Source organism: Pinus tabuliformis, chromosome 4_1 (assembly GCF_031772625.1).
Source record: "Pinus tabuliformis cultivar Carrire ecotype Pingquan chromosome 4_1, CPIR1, whole genome shotgun sequence".
NCBI classification, from domain to species: Eukaryota; Viridiplantae; Streptophyta; class Pinopsida; order Pinales; family Pinaceae; genus Pinus; species Pinus tabuliformis.
Window position 1 is genome coordinate 257533313 of NC_142303.1, and position 8491 is coordinate 257541803.

Consider the following 8491-nt stretch of genomic DNA (forward strand, 5'->3'; position numbering starts at 1 on the left):
TGGTCTCCACTCCATAGCTTGCATGGAAACTTGACTTTCTTTTCAAACTCATTTCCACCACCACCAGCATTATTGCTATGTTTATTTCCGTCAGTCTTCCTATCTTGACTCTTTTTCTTACCTTGTACCTTCTTTTTCCCATTGGTATTTTGATTTCATTTGGGATTGGAAGATTGGATGACATTAATAGAAGAGGGTTGAGAAGACGAAGGATTAGATGATGTGATCTGATTGTTAGGAGCAGTTTGTAAAGACAACTGCTACAGTTGGTTCAACAAGTTCATCACATTTGTGTCTACAGATCGAATGATACCATTCGCATGGGGACCTGGCTTCTACTTGGCTATATCAACCTTAGTCCTAGGAGGATCAGGCAAATTTTTTTGTAGAATCCTAGACTGAGACTAAATCAATTCTAGTTGCTGGGCTCTAAAAATAGCTTGATCCTCAGAATAGACTGCGGACAGAGAGACATACTTAGAGATTTTAGGTTGTAAAGACTTCAAAAACCACTCGAGATGGTATTCTAGAGAAATTTTGGCTTTAATGAGCCTCTTTCTCCATCTCCATTCCTAAATATGATTAGAAATGTGAGTTGCTGTATCTTAACGAAAATTGGCCAGAAGTTCAGTTTCGGCATCATAATGGATGGGCAACTAGAAATGATTTAGGAAAATATTAGCCAAGCTGGTGAAAGATGTAAAGATTCCCCCTGGCAACTCTATATACCACTTGGCCGCATTACCAGTTAAGGTGTGTTGAAAAAGTCTCAACCTAATTGAGTCATCAATAAGGGAGTTTGATGAGCACCACAAATGGAATGTGGTTACATGGTCGCTTGGGTCTTCACTATCGTTCCCCTCAAACTTTGGAATGTCCGAAGGGAGTTTGGTGGGACTGGAGGCCAGGCTGGATTGTATTTGATTGGATCTTTTGTTAATTTCGTGAGATCTAGCAAATTTAAAGTTGCCAGAAATGGAAGCCTAGGAGGACCCTGGGGATGCCACCTAGACTGGACAAGATTCCCAAAGTTATAAAAAGATTGGCCTGGATTTTGAAAGGAACCAGGCTACCTGAAGTAACCAGTAGAACCAGCTGAACCAAAAGGTGAACCTTGTGATCTAGCAAAACTCAGAGTTTGACCAACTCTGGCTGAAAAAACTCCATAACCAACAAAGCTCCCTCCTAAAGGATTATAAGTGGTTGATAACCACTGATAAGTATTCCAAGCAGAAGCTAAGGGAGGAATACTTTGAAATGAACTAACTGTGGAGTATGAATTATTCCCTTGTTGGCCAAAAAGTGGATTCCCAGTTCCACTAACCGCAGGGTTAGTCCAACCTTGAAAGGGGTTACTTCCTTGTCCTATGGAAGAAAAAGGCATAGATCTTATCATCGGGTTGGAATCTGGTATATGATGAATTCCAAAAGGAAAACCCTAGAATGAAGTCGACCCGCCCATCATGGATGTGGAGGCACCAAATGGAACTAACTGAATACCTTGTGAATGGGTGCCAAACGGGAAGAATCCAGAACTAGATACATTGGCTTGGGAATTTCCACTTGTAGAAGGGATGGAGGTAGACCCAACTAAGGATTTGCTAGAAAAAGACCCAAATAAAGATGCAGAGGGGATGAAAGTAGTTCCTCCCGCTTGTACTAATTTTGGAGTCTGCATGGTTGTAGCACTTGTGGTAGAAGCCATGTTTCTAGTGGTGGTCATCGAAGATAAGTGCTTAATATGACCTGGACTTGATGATCTATGCGTCGGAGTCCCAACGTATTGTAATATATCTAGATGGTTGGAAGGTAGAGGAGAATTCAAAGCCGCTAACGACTCTAGGAGTTCTTCTACCTGTATGTTATCTTTCGATTGAAAGAGAACTCGAGAAATAACTAGAGTATTCATCTCTAGTTCTGCGAAAGTACCAGGTCTATCCTGGACACTAATGCCCCCGAGGGGAGGATCAATCCCCGAAGCGTCAGCTGCCATGAGATGAAACCCACCGACAGTATTACCTTTGTGCCTTCTAGGAGAAGGCTCTAAAATTGGTGGTGAAAGACAATGAAGTCTTCGAGATAGGCAATCAGTCAGCCACTTTGAATTTTTTATCAAGATCTAACTAAAGACTCAAGAAAAAATGAAAGCTAGGCCAACTAAGAGCACAAAGTACACACTCAAAAGTCCCTAAAATATGTCAGCCAGTCAAACAACTTTCAAGTATTTCCACTCTGGGTGATGATGACTAGACACCAAAATCAAAGAAAGTGAAGTAAGGGGCCTTCTAAAGATAGTCTAGGATAATGATGGCCTAGTCCTACCAGCGAAGGTAACAAAGGAAGTTACGCTGACCTCCTAACAAAAGCCTGCATCGGTGCAAGCCCCCAAGATTCGCAAGGGTGACCTCCAGTAGTACCATTGAGAGTGATACAATTTTGACCTCAAGTGCCACGGGATTCCCCTCCGCAACCACCTACGTAGATCCCTAGGAGAAGAAACTAGGGTTACCAACTCGTGTCAAGAGCCAGGCGGAATAGTCTCGAGGTAAGATCCAACAAGCAGGAGAGGGGGTAACTCTCCTCCTTATCTTCATAAACCCTCATGCTTAACTCCTAGATCTGGAGCTTTCTTGGTCCTCCTAATGCTATTGGATTTGCACTCACTATTCAGACTCCTATGTTTGACAGTTTTAAATGGCCTTGGAGAGTTTTCTCTTCACACACCTAATTCAAGGCCCTAAAATAAGCTAAAAGTTGTTGATGTGCCTAAACTGACAGTTATGAAAATTTTTTAGTTTATTTTAATTAGCGCTTGTTTTTAAATGGGTTGTTCTTTAAGTCAAGGGATACGTGGCGATGAAACTGATGGTGTTTTGACACAAAAGAAATTAATAAAAACCAAACTATATGCAAATTCACTCGTTTTGTTCTTTTGATGAAAGAAATCTCTACTAGGTTCTAAGGAACTTCTAAGAAAGCAATATTTTTTTTCTTTTCTTTCACTCAAGCTTCACACTCGCAAAAATTAACAAAAATGTGGATGTCCTAAAAGATGCACAAATTTATCCTAATGCAATGAGTACATGCTGATGCAAAACTTAAGAATACTCTAAATCAAAGAAATGAAAGTAACTTGTTTATCAATTCTAATTAGCCACTTAAGATGTTTAGATGGAATATGAGTTTCTAATTCTCATTTTTGTTCAAACACTAAAATAAAATTTCAAGGCAAACAAAAATGCACTTTCACTCGCAAAAAGGAAACGAAATCAAAACAAGGTCAAAGAAAGAAAAAACCAAGTTTTCAAGAAGTTTTCTTCAAAAGAAAAAACAAAAATGACGTTTCAAAAATGCTCTAAATAACACTGAAACTTTATGATCAAAGAATAGGCAAAAAAACACTTTGTAAGTTAACAACACAAAACGGGTGAAAGCTCAACAAAAAGTGTGTTTCAAGATGCTCTTAAAAATAAAAAAATTAGCCAAAAGAGCTTGGTGACAATGATCGCAAGATCAAGAAAGACAATTCTCAAAATTGTCACACAACAACTTTCAAAAAGCAAGAAAAGTAAATGGCCACAAAGATGCAGTTTTGACATGCGAACAAAAAGATCACCAAAACAAGGTTTGCCACAAAGATTGAGACCAATCTTTTTTTCCTAAAAGACCAGAAAAACAAATATTCCCAGAAAGAAATCTTCTGTGCTTAAACAAAAATGATGACGCTTGTCACAAAACAAAACAAGACAAACACTTTCCACAACTGGAGAGAATTTGAAATCATGGACTTGTTGTAAAAGCAAAGACTGACACAGAAAAGTAACTACTCGAGAAAGACTCAGATCAGCAGATAGATCTTCAGAAACAAAAATATTTGAAAAATCTTGAAAATTTTGGGGTATACACGATCGTGTCAATAAATAGTTATGTGTATACACTATTCAGTTCATAGAAACCTGCATATATGTGAGTTCATATGGTGAAACTTCCGTATATAAGCGACTGTAACCTGACCAAGATGCGTATATAAAATGTGACAAGAAAAAATAGAAAAAGGTCTCAAGAAATTGATCAAACTTATAGTTCAAGTTCCTATAGGAACAGAATACTCAGACACAACAAGTAAATAAACATCTGAGCTCTGATTGGTGTTGGGTCCCTATAATACTAGTGATTACCCCATTACTATTGTAGTTATACCCCTTATTAATATTTTTGTGCCACTGAGACTTCCAAAGGTCTCCCACGTATGCGTGATCATGATCATGCTATTCATCTGATTCCAGGAAGTGTTCCTCCAAACATTAGGCCGTACGAATATCCCTGTGTCGAAAAGAGTGAAATTGAACGTATGGATGCAGAAATGCTAGAGGCTGGTATAATTCAACCGAGTCAAAGTTCTTTCTTTGCTCCAGTAGTATTGGTGCACAAGAAGGATGGATCATGGCGCATGTGTTTGGATTATAGGGAGCTCAACAAGCTCACTATTGAAGATAAGTTCCCCATTCCTGTCATTGATGAATTACTGGATGAATTGCATGGATCAATTTACTTCACCAAGTTGGATCTTCGTTCAGGATATCATCAAATCAGAATGAAGACTGAAGACATTCCGAAAAAAACATTTAGAACTCATGAGGGTCATTATGAATTTTTCGTCATGCCTTTTGGCCTTACCAATGCACCTTCAACATTTCAAGGTTTGATGAATTCAATTTTTCAGGATAGATAATAACTACTTCATTGGGTTGGGCTTCAAAAAGAGTGAAGAGAATGTGAACGTGTATCACATAGTGGTGGAAGTTAAGTTGTTGATCATTGTAATTTATGTAGATGATCTTATACTGACAGGTGATGAGAAGCTCATCAAATATTACAGGGAGGACCTTTCAAGAGAGTCTGAGATGAAGGAGATAGGGCTCATGCATTACTTTCTTGGCATGGAGGTATGGCAAGGAGATGGGGATTTGTTTGTATCTCAGGGCAAGTATGCAAACAAGATACTCAGGAGATTCTGCATGGAGAGCAGTAAACCCATGGCTATTCCTCTAAATGGTAACTGGAGAAAGGAGGATTCTACTTTAGGGGAAGTAATGGAAGCTATTGTTTACAGCAAGCTTGTGGGTTCACTCATGTAATTGGGGAACACACGACGAAATATGTGCTATGAAGTTAACTAGCTTAGTCACATGATTGTTAGGCCTACCAAGTTGTATTAGAAAGTGGAAAAGCATGTATTGAGATACCTCATAGGTACTACTTAGTTTGGGTTATGATATAAGGAGACAAAGAGAGTGAAGCTTCAAGGCTTTACTGATGTATATTGGGCAAGGAGCCCATCCAAGAGGAAGAGCACAACAGGAGGGATCGTTAGTATTGGGTCAGTGACAAATTCTTGTTACATCAGGAAACAAAGATCCATTGCACTCAATTTGACAGAGGTAGAGTAGATGGCTACAATTCAGGAAGCATGTGAAGCTATCTGGATGAGGAATATCCTAGTTGCTTTGCTTTGTTAGCAGATGGATCTGACAATTATTTATTGTGATAATCAGAGTTGTGTCAAACTCTCTAAAAATCTAGTCTTCCATGATTGGTCCAAGCATATTGATATCTGGTATCATGATCTAAGGGATTATGTATTGAGGCAGATCATGTTTTTAAATTACATTCCCACAGAGAAGAAATATGCTGACATATTGAAAAAGGAATTGTCAAGATGTAAATTCGAGTTTCACATAGACAAGATTAGGGTAGTTGATAATCACTTTCTTGTTGAGAGGGAGTGTTGAAAAATGGAAACAAGAAATTTCAGTTTAATTTTTCCTTGAATTAAACTATGAATTAAATTTGAATTCTATTCTCCCTGCAACTTAAAATTAGTTAATTAAGTTTATTAAATTTACTTAGGTTAGGAAATTCGAGTTGGAAGTGTTTTTTTCATCATGTGTATGTTCTCCCTACTTTGTAGGATTCTAGTGTGAGTTAATTTTGAGTTGTAAAATAGAAGACAGTTTCATGAGTCAGTTCTATTAAATTAGTTCTCAAACTAATTAAGAGAACTAATAATGAGTTAACAGTCAGTGGTGACACTAATGAACTCCACTAGTGCTACTCTAGTTAACTGAATATTTACTCATCAGAAACTCATGCATGTCGATTCTGAGAAAGACCCAGTTGAGACTAGAGTGCAGGCACAATCTACTATTTGGTTTAGATTTTTCTGAGTTGCACTGATAGTGCATGCATTCTGGAATTAATCCTTGAGGGATTGGGAAATTTTTAGAGGCTTTATTTTCCTTTAAATACAAACCATCCTTCATAGCAATTACACATTGGAATAGAGACTTGGAGAGCTTGTGAAGAGGCTAAGATCTAGCCTTGAGCTTTCTTATGAGTTGTAGATTGAATTTTTTGAGTGATGGGATTGTTCTAGATAGAAAGAATTGTAATTTCATCTTGATTTTTCGAATTAGTACAAAATAGATAGTGGGGTTTTGAGTTGAGGATTTCCAAGGATATTTATTGTGTTAAGTGCCTTTGATTATCTTCCTCTGTTGATTATTGTTAGCTCGATATTGATGGGCTTCCATTATAAAGAGTAGATGTATATTCTTGTATCTTTCTTTAGCAAATTGCATTAGCTTGTGGATCTACAGGATTTTCTACAAGAACTAGGAAATCAACAGGATACTCCCAAGAATCAATAGAGACCATTAAATCCTTAAGAACTCCCTCAGGTTCCATTGTGGTACTGTTTGCAAGTTGCAACACTATTATAGTCTTTCTCAAAGATCCTTGGAGGTTTGGTTTGAGCATGGTTTCCTTATTCATCACATTGATGGCAACCACAAGATCAATCAAGGTGTGGGGAACAACGATGCCATCAATGTGCACATCTACCGCAAGACTTCTAGGGTCTATATACTTTTGGAAAATCACTCTCCCCAACATTAGATCAGACAATTGACCAATGACATTGATGGTAGGGGTGTCTCTCTTTCTCCCCCATGATGTTTGAAGCATTTCTCTTTTATAAGATTATTGTAGATAGGAAAATCCTTGATAGCTTGGAGGAGTGGGATTTTAACACACAAGTTTTTCAATTCTCCCAGAATTTCAGTCTCTTATGGGTGTGCTAGTTAGGATGGATCAATATTTCAGATAAAGGAGGTGGATTGGCTTTAGGAACACTCTCTTCCTTTTCTTCTTCAAACTCCTCAGTGGAGATGGAGGTTCGTTATCTGGTAGCGCTCTTCCAGACCTCGAGTTAATTTATTGAATCTCCATAACATATGTAGGGTAGGATGTATTTCCACTATAGACCTGTTGTGCCTTCTTATTTTTCGGGTTCAGATTTGGTTAAGCAGACATATGAGGTTTCTTAGGTGGAGCAAGATGAATGAGTTGTGGTTGAGATGTAGATGGAGGTAGTAAATTAGGAGGTTGGTTGAATTGAGGCCTCCAACCTTGTGATGGGGTATTCCATTGAGGATGTGTAGAAACATATTGCTGAAATGGTTGATTGGCAAGTTGGGGAGGATACTAAGGTGCATAATACCAAGGATAAGGTGTGGACCAAGAAGGATGAGCAGGAGAATACCAAGGGGGAAGAGGTGCATTCTGATTGGGATGGTAATAGGAATAGGATGCAACTTGCATCCCCTACTCGTATGGTTGAGGTCCTTGAGACCTCCTTTGATTAATGTAATATATTTGTTCCGTCCCACCTTCTACCCCTTGGTATATAGATTTAAATATAGACAAATAAGGACACTTCTCTATGGAATGGTTTTCCTCACAAACTGAGCAAGCCTATATAACATTTAATGGACATTCATTTCTGGGGTTCCTTCTAGTGCATTTAGGGAAAAAGATAACTAAGGCCCTCTTTAATTCCTCTTGTTTCCTATTGATATGCATGGTGTCCATTTGTAGAGAAAAGGTGGGAAACATTTCACTTTTACAGTCCTCCAACATGTTTCCAATTTCATTCCTCATAAATGTGGTGGAGGAAGAGGAACTAGCCAAATCTCGACTATCCCTACCCTTCTTTCTAATAACCCTAGAATGGCTTTTGAGTACTGTCTTGATGTGCTCATAGGGTAGATGATAGATGTCTCCTCCAGATAGCATGTTTAGGGTTTCCATTATGTCCTCCCTAATTCCTCTAACAAGGACTAACTTGAGTGATTCCAGATCAAGGGTGAATTTGGCCCCTTTACAACTAAGTTGGAATGTTTCCTCATAGTCTTCCACGGATTCATCAGGTCCTATGGTCATTCTAAAGATTTCATCTTTGGTGTCTTTAGACCTACAATAGTCCTTGTACTTTTTGTCAAATGATTGCTTCATTTGAGCCGATGTAGTGAAGTTATCACAAAGTAGACCCATCAACCAGCACAAGGCTGCATCCTTAAGGGTGGATGGGAACAAGTTCAACTTTTGTTCATCAGAGGTGTAATCATAAGTTATACAGGAAATAATAAAC